The 14,260-nt window shown below is 44.9% G+C and overlaps 1 protein-coding gene across 5 annotated transcripts in view; it reads right to left on the bottom strand.

The window, feature by feature from the left end:
* GRM3 (glutamate metabotropic receptor 3) overlaps positions 1-4,713 on the bottom strand; it is a 107,817-nt gene extending 103,104 nt beyond the window's left edge. For 3 of the 5 annotated variants that reach the window (XM_052790506.1, XM_052790508.1, XM_052790507.1), the window contains exon 1: positions 4,010-4,713. The gene's annotated coding sequence lies outside the window, so the exon portion shown is untranslated. Of the gene's footprint in view, positions 1-3,170; positions 3,512-4,009 lie in introns of those variants that run through there. The other 2 variants (XM_052790509.1, XM_052790511.1) reach the window with 1 other exon arrangement.
* Between the last annotated feature and the right edge of the window lie 9,547 nt (positions 4,714-14,260).

Genomic DNA, 14,260 nt, shown 5'->3' with positions numbered 1-14,260 from the left:
GAACAATAGCATGATAATAGTTCCAACTACATCATTTTATATTTGAGAGGGCAATACGAGATAAAAGCAATATAGTTCTACAGCCTTTTTTTGTGTAATTTGCTATAGCTCTAGTAAATTCTCTTCTTTTTGACTTTAATAGGTTCGTAGTGATTTACCCCCTATGAAAATTTGCTGCATTGCTTTGGAAAGACAGCTAGAAACAAGACAGTATATTCCTTGCAGTATTTTTGAAAAACAGAACATCCCTGAAATAAAATGTCCAAAACCCTCATAAGACAACAGGTAAGCCATCAAATTCATTTAGGTCACACACTAGATTCTAGGCTTACCTGAAAACAGAACCAATTGCACTAATCTGTAATAGTTAAAACACTTCTGACAATGAACTTTTGGTCTCAATGGAAATGTTTGACAATAGCACTGAGGCTGTTCCCAGACTTCATTGTGCCCAGGAGAAATTCCTATTTTTTTTGTCATTTTACTCCTACTACTAAAACAAACTCATGATTTTCAAGCCAATCTGTATTTTCAGAAGTTGAAATGTGTCCCAGATTTTTCTGTGACTTCAGGGCTAGATTATCACAGTGAAAGTTGGCCTTACTAAGTTCATAGCCAGGAACAGTCACAGGCAGAGATTTAGGAAGATGGCACCAGCCAGAGACTACGCTCCTTCCCCGCCACCTTTGGAGATGAGGTCCACCACAGCTGTGCTCTGGACATTCAGCGCCGGGTGCAGGGGCAGGGTGGCTAATCATCCTTCTGGTCACCCCTTCTCGTTGGCTGTGGATACCCCTCAATTGCAAATGCAACCCACCCAGGGATTAAAGCACAACCTTATTCTCCACACTAGTAGAGAGCAAGAAGACAATCTTCTTTTTAAGTCTCTGACCTGGACTAAGTTCTTGATTAAGCTTTAAACCAGCTGTCAGTTTTATGTCAACAAGCAGAAAAAAAAGCCAGTCAATATTACATGATCTTCTTCACAAGAGCTTATGTAGCTTACTGTAGTTATACGTATTCACACACAAACTGTAATGCTGTCTGATCCTGAAGTGTGCCAAGCATCTCTGTGTTGTTCTGTGGCATCCTGAGAGTGGTAGTATTCCTAGCATTTTATCAGCCCGAAAAATTCATACTAACTGATCGATAACTATAGTACAACAAGTTGGAAGAAACAAGGTGCAGAAATCCTCATAAATATTCTATAGGGCTTTGGAAACAGCTTTCAAAAACTGAACAGAGAGTGAAGTCCCTTCTGCAGGATGCTGTTGGTAAGTTCAATAGCCTCATAGACAGGATCTCGCTCCCCGTAAAAGCTTTAGGGTGGATTCTCAGATCACACTGCTAAACCAGACTCTTGGTGGGTACACACTTCATGAGACCCTACCGAATTCTTGTAGACAAATAGAGAATTTAGCCCACAAGGTTTCAAAGTAAAATTGCAATTTTACCCCAGCATAAGTGACACTAGAATCACGTCATTCAGGTCTTATAGCATTCTATATGGGACTCTGTGAGCTTCAGAATGATTTACGTTCTGTAGGACGTGTCCATAGGAGAGTTGTGTTTGCATAAAACGTCCAAATAGCTCTTTCTTTAAATGCTACTTTCTTCATTTCCAAATTCTGCTCCACTTATGTAACACAGACTGAATGATGCCACTATTTGTAATGTATTTCTTTTCTTTTGGCTTTCCAGCCTGATTTAGTACTTTGCTTTGTCACAATTTAATTAAGTGTAAAAACATTAAGTGAATCCAGAAGGATACTTTACTCCTGCATCTTGCTTTAGATTCACTGTTTCAATGATAAAATTAGAATCTCACTCCTAGACAAGGTGTCAACATTTGCCTAAAAACTTTATTTGTAGAAGCTTATAAGTAGGTCATCAGCACAAGTAACCCAGACAAACATCAACAGCGATTAGAAAAGCATCTTGGCTCTGGGACGAAAGTCTTGTTTTCATGTACTTGATACCAATTCCATTTTGCTTGTTTTTAAGTTACAGAACAGTAAAGCAATTGGTGGATTTTCCATTTTGAAGTGTGTTTTGTGTTTTATACATATTGAGAGTGGCAGTGGACGGCATCATTCTTCAAAAAGAGCAACAAGCAAAAAAGCCACAGAAATTGAAGTATGAAATATTCTAGCAGAGGACAAATAAGCTTGCATTGCTCTTCAAGTAATAATTTTTTTTAAGAAGGATTTGCATGCATTGTTACTGATTTCCCTCAAAGAGTAAACATTACAAATGTACAATTTTTCTATTACCCTAATAGTGAATAGAAGTAGCTTAATGTGCAATTTTCCCCAATATAACTGGAGAAGTTACATTTTCTTGTAATACTTGCATTTATCAACATAAACAACAGCAGAAGTCATAATGATTTAGGTGTATTTGAAGAAAATGAAAAAAGTAATTTTCCTAACATATGTATTTGATCAGGTGGGTTGTGTGCTTTTCAAATTGTTTTCATGCATATTTAATCAATGTGAAACATACACTTATGCAAGCTGAAATAGGTATCAGTCTGTGTCCCAGGCTGTTCTCTTTCACAGTCTTCTGGTGGAGATTTTTTAAAGCTGAATTAATTATTTAAAAAATGAACTAAAATCATCTTTCGCAGGTGGCATAAACCGAGAAAAAGCCAAAGAACTCACAAACTACCAGCAAATCCTTAGTTCGGTTCAATGCAGTATCGGTAAGATGCCTAGTTTTTCAAGAATTTCTTGGTTTTTATCAAGATTGCTGAAATACAGGGATGTATGCATAAAATGATCCATGGAAACACTACGATAACCTGAGGGGGAAAAGCCCCCAAAATCCAACACACCCCCAAATCCTACCTACACACTGGCATTGAGATACACTTTCTCACACCCACATGTGTATCTCAGCAGATATGTGTGCCTCACACACACACAGATGAAAGATATGTACCCACAGACCTCTAGGTCTACACAGAGTTAGATAAACACTGTCTAGGAATAAAACCACATTCCTATGAATCTATACATATAATACATCTATATGCATCCAAGCAAACACAAGCATAGATACGTAGACATACACACCCAGAGACATAGGAACATAGGCAAGGCACATATGTAGGCACAAACGACTCTAGAAGCACACACATATACCTATACAGCTGGATGCATACTCACATGGACAGATAGATATACAGGCATATATGAGGGAGAGTTTGCATTGGCTCTATCATCTCTGCTAATTTCTCCTTTCTTTTTGAAGCCTTCCAATTTTAGGATCCTGGAATGAGCCAGGTCCCTGCAGGGGAGATACCTCAGGAGGAGCAAGGCACTTCCAGTTTCTTTAAGGTTCCCCACCTCTCTCTCCCTCTCTCCCAGCAGCAGATCCAGGGAGATGAGCTGGGTACCCAGCACAGCTCTCCCAGCTGCTGGCTTGGCACTTTCCACCCCAGCTTAAGGAAGCGTATAGGACGGCAAGCTTAAGATCTCCTCCCTTCACCCCCAAAGCCTGCCTCTGCGGGAGCAGGAACCTCTGGGCAACATCTGGACACAGCTGCTTTACCCTGGGCGAGCCAGCCCCTTTCTGCCCACCCCCCCTCCCAGCTGCGGACTACGGGGATCCCCCTGCACCCTACCTGCCCTCTGCAGGTGTGAAAGCCCTTGCCCCCCCACCCCCGCTTCTCCTGGCCCCCGACTCCCGTCAGCAAACCTCTTTGCAAACCACCACTCCAAACTTTTTCTGCGGCTGCACGACCCGCAATTCCCCGGGCAGCAGCTGCAGCTCGTCGGGAGGGCAGGAACGGGGGGGGGGCTGGGGGGGTGCGGGTTGCAGGGACCCGGGATGCAGGGATGGAAGCTGCAGGGTGTGGGATGCGAAGACTGGGATGAGAGGAGGGCTGGGATGCGGGATGCAGAGATGCGAGGACCGGGATGCACGGATCCCAGACGCAGGATGCAGGGAGCGGGATGTGGGATGCAGGGACCGGGACGCGGGATGCCGGTGCCCAGCTCCTTACCGTGCGATGGAGGTAGGTCCCGGCGAGGGTCTCCAGCTGCTCCCGGGCATCCCGATGTGCTCGTTAAACATCCACCGGGGAGTCTCACCCCCCCCAAACTTGTGTGAGCTGCCTCCTCTGGGAACAGTCACGCTTTCTCCCCCCCACCTTGGATGGGATCCCGATGGAAACTCATCGAGGCCTCCTAAGCGGTCAGAGGTAAGGCTGGGAGGGAGGAGGAGTAGAAGGGGGCAACGGGAGGCAGAGGCTGTGATCACCAAGCAATGCTCCCCTTCCCTTCCCCTCTCCTCTGGAGCACCCGCTTCCCGTTCCTCCGAGCAACTTTGGCTCGCCTTGACCAGGCAGCGCCCGGGACCGGCGCTGGTAATTGGGGTCCCTTTTCGCAGCCTGGCATCTTTCTAGATTTCTTCTCCTTTCCGGGCAAAGGGGATTGGTGCAAAGCTTTAAATTAGGAGGCGACCTAGAGTTGCAAAGGCAAGGAGGGAGAGCCGGCTGGCATTTGCAGACCGCCTCTCCCGGCTCTCGGGGCGTGCGATAGCTCTGCAGCCGGCGCTGCGCGGAGGGACCGGCTGAGGCTTATTCCTACCATTTATTCATTTACCGCCTTTCTAGTTCTAACTTTGAAGCTGCCTATTGCTCTCGGCACGGCCGGGAGCGGGGCTGGGGACGGAGGCGAGCCGCTCTCCCCACGCTGCGGGGCTGCGCGGCGCGGAGCTGCCCGCGGCTGTTTAACTGCGCCGGCAGCGCGGGCAGGAGCGCAGCCCGGTCCCGGGGGGGGGAGGACACGAAGGGGGGGACACGGGGACGCTGCTGTCGCCTGGCAACCCCGCATCCCTGCCCCGAGCATCCCTCCCCCAGCGCCCTGATTGGACGGGGCCCGCGGGAGGGATGGGGAGGCGGACGGACGGACAGAGGGACGGACGGACACGGGCCCCTCCGAGGATGCTGCGCCCTGGCACTGCGACTTGTCGCATCCTCGAAAAGCCGGGAGCGGGCAGGGGGGGACTGGGAGCAGTTCAGGGTGTTGTGTCACCGTCCTCCTCCCTTCGCTCTTCCAGCTGGCTTGATAAATTTGCTTCTGCTCTACATCTCCTAGAAAAAGAATGTATTTGTGTATATACGTATACAGATAGATACAAAATATACAAATATATGTGTTTATATAGAGATGTGTATAAGTAAACATAGATATTCTATACATGCTATCTGTATTATCTATATTCTTTGTGTTATCTCTCTATATTCTTTGTGTTATCTCTCTATATTCTAACACTCCCATATGGGAAGACGGAAGAAAAATAGTTACTGGGGAAAGATCACTCCAGAGTGCAGCAAAGCCAGATGCAAAAGGAAAAAAGAAAGCTACACTTTGTGTTATATATGTCTGAAAACCAAAGGTTTACATCACCTGGAGTGTTAACAGGAGGTCGTGGTCCTAAAGAGAGAATTAAACACCATGAGGTGAGTGAGTTGTAACAGTCAGTGAGGGTGGATGCATTGACTTCAGAGAGGGTGAGTTTAAGCTGCGCTGCATGGGGAACCGCTGATATTACATGTGGCTTCATTGCTCATTCTTTGCTATGGGGGACAGCCAGCAGCTGCTTCTTGCTGTTTGAGTGTAGTATGGAGAAGGTGTCCATAAAACCCCAATACCTCCCTTTCCATTATAGCTCCGGTTGGGACACTGTGAATTTCTCACCTCTAACTCTTCAGCAGGGAGAAAGCCATCATCCACTTCTCCCTGAATTCTTCCCCCCACCTTCGGACTTGCCCCCAGCCCAGCTCCCATCAGTGTACCATCAGTGCTCGGGTAAAGCAAGGAAAGAGGCACTGCAGTCAGGAGCTGCAATCCAACAACTCACATGGGGCCACTATTGTTTCAGCAGCCGCGGTTCTGGTAAGGAATTAAGCCAAAGTAAAGTGAAATAAACAACAAAAAAATCTGTTTCTGCTTTTTAATATTTTATGTTAAGTTATTTAACATCTGCTTGCTTTTGTGATCTACCCATTACATTTGAGCTACTTGGCTAATTTTATAAGAGTTTTTTTCTTGGAAACCAAGGACATTCACTAAGATGTGCATGTTAAACTGTTTCATTAAGGACTTCAAAGTTAACCAGGGAGCAAAATGAAAGAGTCCACTTTCCCTCAGGTTTACCCTACTGTAATTTGGATTAAAATGTACATGAGACATTGCAGTAACCTCAGGGTAAACTGGAATGAATAGGAAATCAGTCCCATGTCTTTTAAATCATAGCACAATTTGACAAACAGGTCTGGAATACTATTTTTTTTCACAGCCTTGCAGGCTGATTGCCAGAAAAGACTAGTGGAATAAAGGATCTGATTCTGCATTGCCTTGTACACAGCAGTCATGACTCAAAGTGAGTATGAAAGTAACTTTTTGGTTGGGTAGGATATAAAACCCACTATGTATGAAATTGGTCACTACGGGCACCAAGTGGAATTTGGCTGAGATGTATTGTGTGATTTGCAGCAGGCCACTTAGAAGCAAGGAGGTGACCTGGTCATTCATGCCTTGGCTTTGAGAAGCATCCTTGGAATGGATGTTTCACTCTTTTTCCATGCCTGTTGCTGTGCAACGTCTGATAACGGTTCCTAGCACTGCTACTACTTGCATTTACACCTGATTTATGGCTACTGAGAAGCAAGAAAAGAAGCCTGACCAGCCAACCAAGCTGTAGGCAAAGGCACAAGGGTTTCAGTCCCACTTTCTGCCAGTGCGCTTCCTCAGCTGGTTCTCCTAGCACAACGGGGTCTCATTTTAGCCACAGGAGAACTTACCCAGTCATCCCGAAGCAGGATTCTGGAGACCTTATTTCAGTGTATCACTCTGGCAGAACCAACTTTATTTTTGTAGGGACAACAACTGCGCCTCCATTCCCTTTTGGGATAGCGTGTGCTACATCCGGAGGGTGTTGTGAAGATGCAGTCCTGTACTGAGCATGTGTTTTTCAGACAGTCGGATCCTTGGAGTTATGGGTACGCACAGTGGTACGATGCAGGGCAATCCAAACATCTCAGTGAAGCCCTGTGCTAAGCTCGTGTTTGGGTGTTACTGGGCAAATTACTCACTTGAGGCTAAATTGTGCACCTTGCGCTACATTTGATTGTAGATATATCCCTAGTTAGACACAGCAATCAGGCAATATAAGTTCTGCCAGGGGACAGCTTTGAGAAAACAATCAACAGCCCTCAATGTCTTTGACCTGGATCCAAAGAAGGAGTCTTAATATGAAATGTATTTATTTATTTATTTTCTGCCTCTGACACAAAGATGTTAAAGCAGCATTAAAAGTTTCTGAAATAGGAAAATTTTGCCTTTGTGTATTATCTGTTAGTGAAATAATAGTTATGGCTAGTTAAAAGATAGATTCCTTTCAAATTGAGTTCCCACATCACACCAAGTTGACTTCCTAGAAAGCTTTGATGAGCAGACGAATTTGGTTTTATAAATTCATGAATGTGATTAATTAACAGGCTTACCACCACAAATAAACAGATGCATATCTTTTTCTTACATGGAATTTTAGCATGAGCTTCAAGATTGTACACATGGGAACTTTCCAATTTTACGTTTGATGGCAAGATACTGTTCCAGGAAAACACTTTGCAGGGTTCCCTAACTTGCTAGAAGCAGCTGTTTTGAGACACGCTCAAGTTATTTGCTGATTAAAGCCTAAAGCGATGCTTTAGAAAAATTGCTAGTGTGCATGTACAGCAAGCGAGTGATCTATGGATTGGGCCCAGCCTACCTGAATAATTCATGAGGCCTGTGATCTTTCCTCCTTTCCTGGGGACCTTACAGAAATGGACAGGGAATAGGGCCATGGATCAATGAGTTTTTTCTAGCAAATTTCTCCCTGCCACCTGATTTCCAACAGCTCTGCAGCTCCTTCCTTTGCTTCTGACTGGGCATAATTCCACTCTGCGGCAGTTGTCCTGAGCTAACGGTTGTGGTCATCACCACAGCACCAAGCCTGGCATATCTCAGTGGTTTGGGGCACACATCAGCAACACCTAGAGATGATATGCTCTCCTGGGAGTCTGCCAATCCCAGGGCACAAAACACCGGTTCGATGGAACAGGAGGGCTACTCTCCCGTTTCTGGGTAGCCACAGGGTTGTAGATGTGTCTTCAAAACACTATGGCCGGGGCAGTTTCCATCTTTGGAGATACAAAGGCAAAAGGTTCATAGGGGCTGATGCAGAGATCTACAAAGCCCCACACTGTCTGGCTCATCCCTACCCGCCTATTGTAGGTGACACTGACATACTCCAAAGCAACAACCCAACAGCACGGGGCTTTCAGAGGGACATGTGCCCCCATCTGGTAGTTCCTAGGGGAGATCCACAGCTGTGAAAAGTGTAAGGGGTGTCACTCTGTCATACTCAAGGGCCTCATGGATCACCATGGAAAATTAGGCACTGTTGTGGTGGGTTGACCCTGGCTGGACACCAGGTGCCCACCAAAGCTGCTCTATCACTCCCCCTCCTCAAATGGACAGGGGAGAGAAAATATAATGAAAGCCTCATGGGTCGAGATAAGGACAGGGAGAGATCACTCACCAGTTACCATCATGGGCAAAACAGACTCAACTTGGGGAAAATTAATTTATTGCCAATCAAACCAGAGTAGGGTAATGAGAAATAAAACCAAATCTTAAAACACCTTCCTCCCACACCTCCCTTCTTCCTGGGCACAGCTTCACTCCTAAATTCTCTGCCTAACCCCCCCAGCAGCACAGGGGGATGGGGAATGGGGATTGGGGTCAGTTCATCACACATTGTCTCTGCCCCTTCATCCTCTTCAGGGACAGGACTCATCACACTCTTCCCCTGCTCCAGTGTGGGTCCCTTTCCACGGGCTGCAGTCACAAGTCCTGCCAGCAAACCTGCTCCAGCCTGGGCTCCTCTCTCCACGGGGCCACAGGTCCTGCCAGGAGCCTGCTCCAGCGCGGGCTTCCCATGGGGTCACAGCCTCCTTCAGGCATCCCCCTGCTCCGGCGTGGGGTCCTCCCCAGGCTGCAGGTGGAGATCTGCTCCCCCGTGGACCTCCCTGGGCTGCAGGGGGACAGCCTGCCTCACCGTGGTCTTCCCCACGGGCTGCAGGGGAATCTCTGCTCTGGCACCTGGAGCACCTCCTCCCCCTCCTTCTTCACTGACGTTGGGGTCTGCAGGGCTGTTCCTCTCACATGTTCTCATTCCTCTCTCTGGCTGCAGTTTCTGTGCCCCAACGACTTTTTTTTCCCCTTCTTAAATCCGTTATCCCAGAGGCGCTACCACCATCACTGATGGGCTTGTCTTGGCCAGCGGCAGGTCCGTCTTGGAGCCGGGTGGCATTGGCTCCATAAGACATAGGGGAAGCTTCTAGCAGCTTCTCACAGAAGCTGTCCCTGTAGCCCTGCGGCTACCAAAACCTTGCCATGCAAACCCAGTACGACTGTACCAAGAAGTGGCAATCTAGTGAGTTTCTCCTGGGACAAGTATGCTCTTTCTTATCTCTTAACAACACTGATGGTTGATTAACTTCATCATGAAGCTCATCATCAAAATGGAATGTCTTCTTTTCTTATTGTTAAGTAGTTTTGAAGAGATTTTAGGTCAATACACATAGTGCAAAAAGTCCCGATGTACATTACTACTAACAGTGGTTATCCTTAAAAGGTGGCACCCATTGGGACTTCAGCAACATTGTTATTTCTTTTCAGATGTCCGGTGATGACTTCTTCAGCTGACTAAAGGGATATTGGCCTAGCACCAACATGGAGAATATGCCATGACGTGCTCAGATATGCTCAGGCAGTTCTTGGGCAGTCTGAGCTTTTCTCAGCCACAAGGACAGTGGAAACTCTGACTACAAGGCTCAACACAACAAAACCCTGGGCTTCACATGGTATGGTACGGCACATGGAAGGAAGACTGCATCCAACACTGTCTGTGCACATGCAGCTGCATCTTCCCTTCTGCCTCCACCTCCCATGACCATCAGTGTCTCAACCTACCCCTTCTCCTCAGCTCCCCTTCTCCAGCCAACTTTCCCATTTCCTTCAAACAGTTTCCCTCTGCCTTTCTCACTTTCTTCTCTTTTGCTCTTTAGACAGCTGGCTGCCTGCTCATGCCTGTTGGCTATGTCTCCAGTTAAACCCAAGGTTTCCTTGCCCCTTCTCAGCAAAGAGACCTCTTTCCATGGAAGAAAACCAGCAGCTGTTGTTCATCTTCATCAGCTACAACAGGGGAAAAGTTCTGGCTTCACTGTGGGAACTAGCTGCCCTCTTTCCACCTCTGCTTCCTTCTCAGAAATCAGGTTTCCCAACATACTACTGGGGACACACATGACACCCAGCTGTTGTCCAAGTGGGGCTGCTTCATAAAAATACACGAACAGGCAAGGATCCCTCCAGGTCCCTGCCAGATATTCGAGTATACACACTCCACTTGCACCCCACAACCCTTCCCTAGCCAAAATCCTACTGTAGTTTGTGCAGGTGCAGGGATGAGCATAACACAGGCTCTGCCTGATGTATGCCTGGTACGTGCAGCACACTTTGAACCACCTCCAGTTTCCATTGCTCATTACTCTGGAGCCAAGGTCCACCATCAGCCCGCATGTTCTCACTCCATCCTCCCCAATGTCTGTGATATAGGAGGTAATACTTGTCTTCTGAGAGGAGACTAGCCTTACCCAGAAGGAGCAGGGATCTTCCTTATAAGGGGACAGGGCATGGCACAGTAGCACATTCCAGTCTCTGCCATATTCTTTAAATCAATACGTGCAGATGACCCCATTTACGAAATCCCGACTGTTCTCTCTTTTTCCTACCATGTGAATAATTGGGTACCAGACACCAGAATGACCTAACACATTTTGCTTTTGACTTAAGTCACCTTTATGTTTCTGTGCATTATTATTATCTTTATTAGTATTTCAGCTAGTAGCAATCTGGCTTCTTCAAACTACTTCTTCCTCCTTCCCCAAAATCCCCTAGCAACATTTCTTCTCTTCTGAAACACTTTCCCTTCCCCCATCTCTCTTCTCTGTAGGAATTACTGCATTTACATATTTTGTTTAAGGTGCTTAGGAATTATTGACAAGTTTGCTTTGCCCCTGGGGGGTTATGCGACACAGTCAAGCTGTGAGCCACTTAAAGCCTTGACTGGCTGATAGAAGGGATTGCTTCTGACTCTGAATTAGGGCACGGGCCAAGAAATGTAGCACAGTGCTGTCAGGGGCTGTGGCACATAGATCCATTTCCTTTATAATCCTATCATATCTATGACCTACCACATACAGAGCAAGGCAAAAGATCTACATTTTCCCATTAGCTCAAGATACAGGCTTCCTGTGAAATAAATTTACTCACAGCCCCTATGCCACTGCTTTGCAAGCCTGAAAACCCTGTTTTTATTGTGTCAGTGAGTGTATTTCAGACTTCCTTCACACTGAGAATCCATCTGGATATACTACTGTCTAAATGTCCTGCTGAGATTCTGCTTTGCCACTAGTTAAAAATGAATGGCTAAATTTATAAACAGGAAGTTTATTGTGTTTGTCTGCTGAAAGATATTCTGGATTTTATCTTGGCTGGGATTTTTGGTGGTGGTGTTTTGGTTGTTTTTCTTTTTTTTTTTCTTTTTCCCAACCATTTAATTTTACGAGCACTCTTGAAAGGAACAGTGAGTCCAGAGTTAGAAAGATTAAATAAAAGGAATGAAGCTCCTGGAAATGAGACTGGAAATAAAAAAAGGGAAAAAAACCCCAAACCAGTCACACAAGCTAAGGATCGACTTTCCCTTAACAGAGAAACCATTTTCCAACAAGGAAGACATACCTGTGCTTGCAAAACGGCTACTAGCACAAAATATAGTTCAGCAGATGGTGACAAAAATAGCACTTGGGCTGTTTTAAAGCCTTTTATTAAATGCCTCTTTTTTTTTTTTGTCAGAACACTGTTGTCCTCTCTAATTTAAGAAAAGCGAGGAAATACAGGCAAATAGAGCGAGCTGTATGTTTTTCTTCTGCTTGTTCTATTTAAACTACACACCAGTAAATGTGGTTAGGAGAATAACTTAAGGTTGCAAAGCAATCCAAATTTAGGAAATATGAGAATTAACATTGACAGTGGAATCTTAATTCAGCTCCCTTGTGCATGTGCATGTTGATACACTCTTTAATTGGTTTAACACTGTCTTTTTTCTTTTTCAGAAAATCCTGGCACATTCAGCACCCTAAAGAAATAGAACTTTGTCAATAGTTTGATTTCTCTGCACTGCTCAGTGACTCTGCTTTGTATACTGTGCATTATTCTTACCTTGCATTACAGAGAGAACAGTCCATTTCTTCTCCAGAAAAACACTCAAATGTTTTGCAAACTTTTTTTTTTTTTCCATTTAGTTTTACTACATTCCTGAGGTAAGGGCTGGTACTTTGGTTTTCCATTTCACAGATAGGACATAGACATTAAAACCTAAAAGTGTTCGTGACTTCTGAGTGTCTGATTTTTCACATTTAGGAGGTATACGCTTTCTGAATAGTTTACATTGTGCCTTGAAACAATGGCTGTTGCTCACCTTATTTTAAGCCTGTGCTCCCTGTTGTTGGGTTTTATTGGGTTCTAGAGTTTGGTTGGGAGAACGATATAGTTTTCTTAGACTCGTTCTCATAAATGACTAAATCTTCTAGTATGAAAGTATGCATAGAGACAGACAATCAGCATGGAAAACTCCATGCCGACAACTAAATTTTGGCAAAGGTGTAAGCCATTATAATCAGAGCTTCATGGTGGGAAAAGCTCAGTAGTTAGACGACTACTTGGTATTAAACTCAGAGTTCTAACAAACTCCAGTAACTTGGTATTAAATAATGAAGAGGATTTGGTTTAAAATACCAGTCAACATCAGCAAGGTAATGATCATACATTATCCAAAGCTTATTGATACCTTCACTCTGCAAAGCCAATTTCATGAGTCCTGTGAGATGGCAGGGGAGCTGGTGGCTTGCTCTTTTATTGGTCTCTGTCTCTTACAGGCTCTTCACCAAATATGTGTTATTTTCAACCTCCATAAGGACATATCTCTGTGGGTCTTTCCTCCCTCCTTCCTAAATAACGGAAGGCTGAGATCACCTGCAGATAGTTGCTAGAGATGGTGGACTTTGCTCACAGTTCCTATTAGAGGGGGCTGCCAGTGTTGGCTCTTATGTAGCCATAAGGCTCAAACTGTGCATCAGTACTAGATAGTCTGACTGTGGATACACGACAGTAATTCCGTTTACACATCTTAATTTTCCATGCAAAGGATTAATGAAGGAAAAAACCCTTAATTTTCCAAGTAATAAATAGCAACTAACATCAAACCCTCTCTCTGTAGTACGTCCTTATATCACCTGGCTTAATATTAGAGCATACTTTAAAAGGTCTGGACTTTGGACTGTTGTGGAGGAAAGGTTTCGGGAGGGAAAAGAAAAGAGGAGTGAGCAGATCCCCAAAGTACAGATCCTAGATGGATTATGCCCTGGTAGCTTTCTTATGGTGTGGAACAAGCACCTCATGCAGTGACAGTTATCAGAGCCTAGCCTGGGAACAGAAATAGCTTTCTAAGAACAGTATTGCGGGATCACACCAAATATCCATCCAGGACAGTATTTTCTGTCTAGTCATGGTCAGTAGCAGATGCTTAGAAAAACATGGGGACTGGACAAAGCAAATTTTTCTCTTGATATACCACTTATGGCTTCCAGTAACCTGTGCTTTAGAGACTTTAATCTCTTTTTGATCCCATTATTCTGTTTGCCTTTACAAAACCCTGCTGCAGGGAATTCCCCCACTGAATTAGGTGGTATATGAAAAGCACTTCCATTTTTCACATTTAAAGCTTACCTCAGTGAGAACCCTGATTTACTGTGTTCTGAGAAACCACAAATACTTTTTTCTTCCTCATCCTTTCACACTGTTCATGGCTTTAGACGTTTGCCATGTCCCTCCTCTGTATGGAAGTTGAAAAATTCTAGGCTGCTTAGTTTTCCTTTCTCATTATTTGCTAATGACCAGATTTTTGCCTTTCTCTATTCTCTTTTTAGCTTCACTGTACCTTTTTCTGAGATCAGCAGACCACCATTTGGAGCACTCAAGGTGTGGGAGAAATACCTATTACTACAGTGTCATAATGATGATATTGGTTTTCTTTATTTTTTTGCTGTTCCTTCCTAGTAATTTCTAACATTTTCTTTGTT

This window comes from Harpia harpyja, chromosome 6, assembly GCF_026419915.1.
Source record: "Harpia harpyja isolate bHarHar1 chromosome 6, bHarHar1 primary haplotype, whole genome shotgun sequence".
NCBI classification, from domain to species: domain Eukaryota; kingdom Metazoa; phylum Chordata; class Aves; order Accipitriformes; family Accipitridae; genus Harpia; species Harpia harpyja.
The sequence above is the reverse complement of the archived record's forward strand: the minus strand, read 5'-3'. Positions and strand labels throughout refer to the sequence as shown.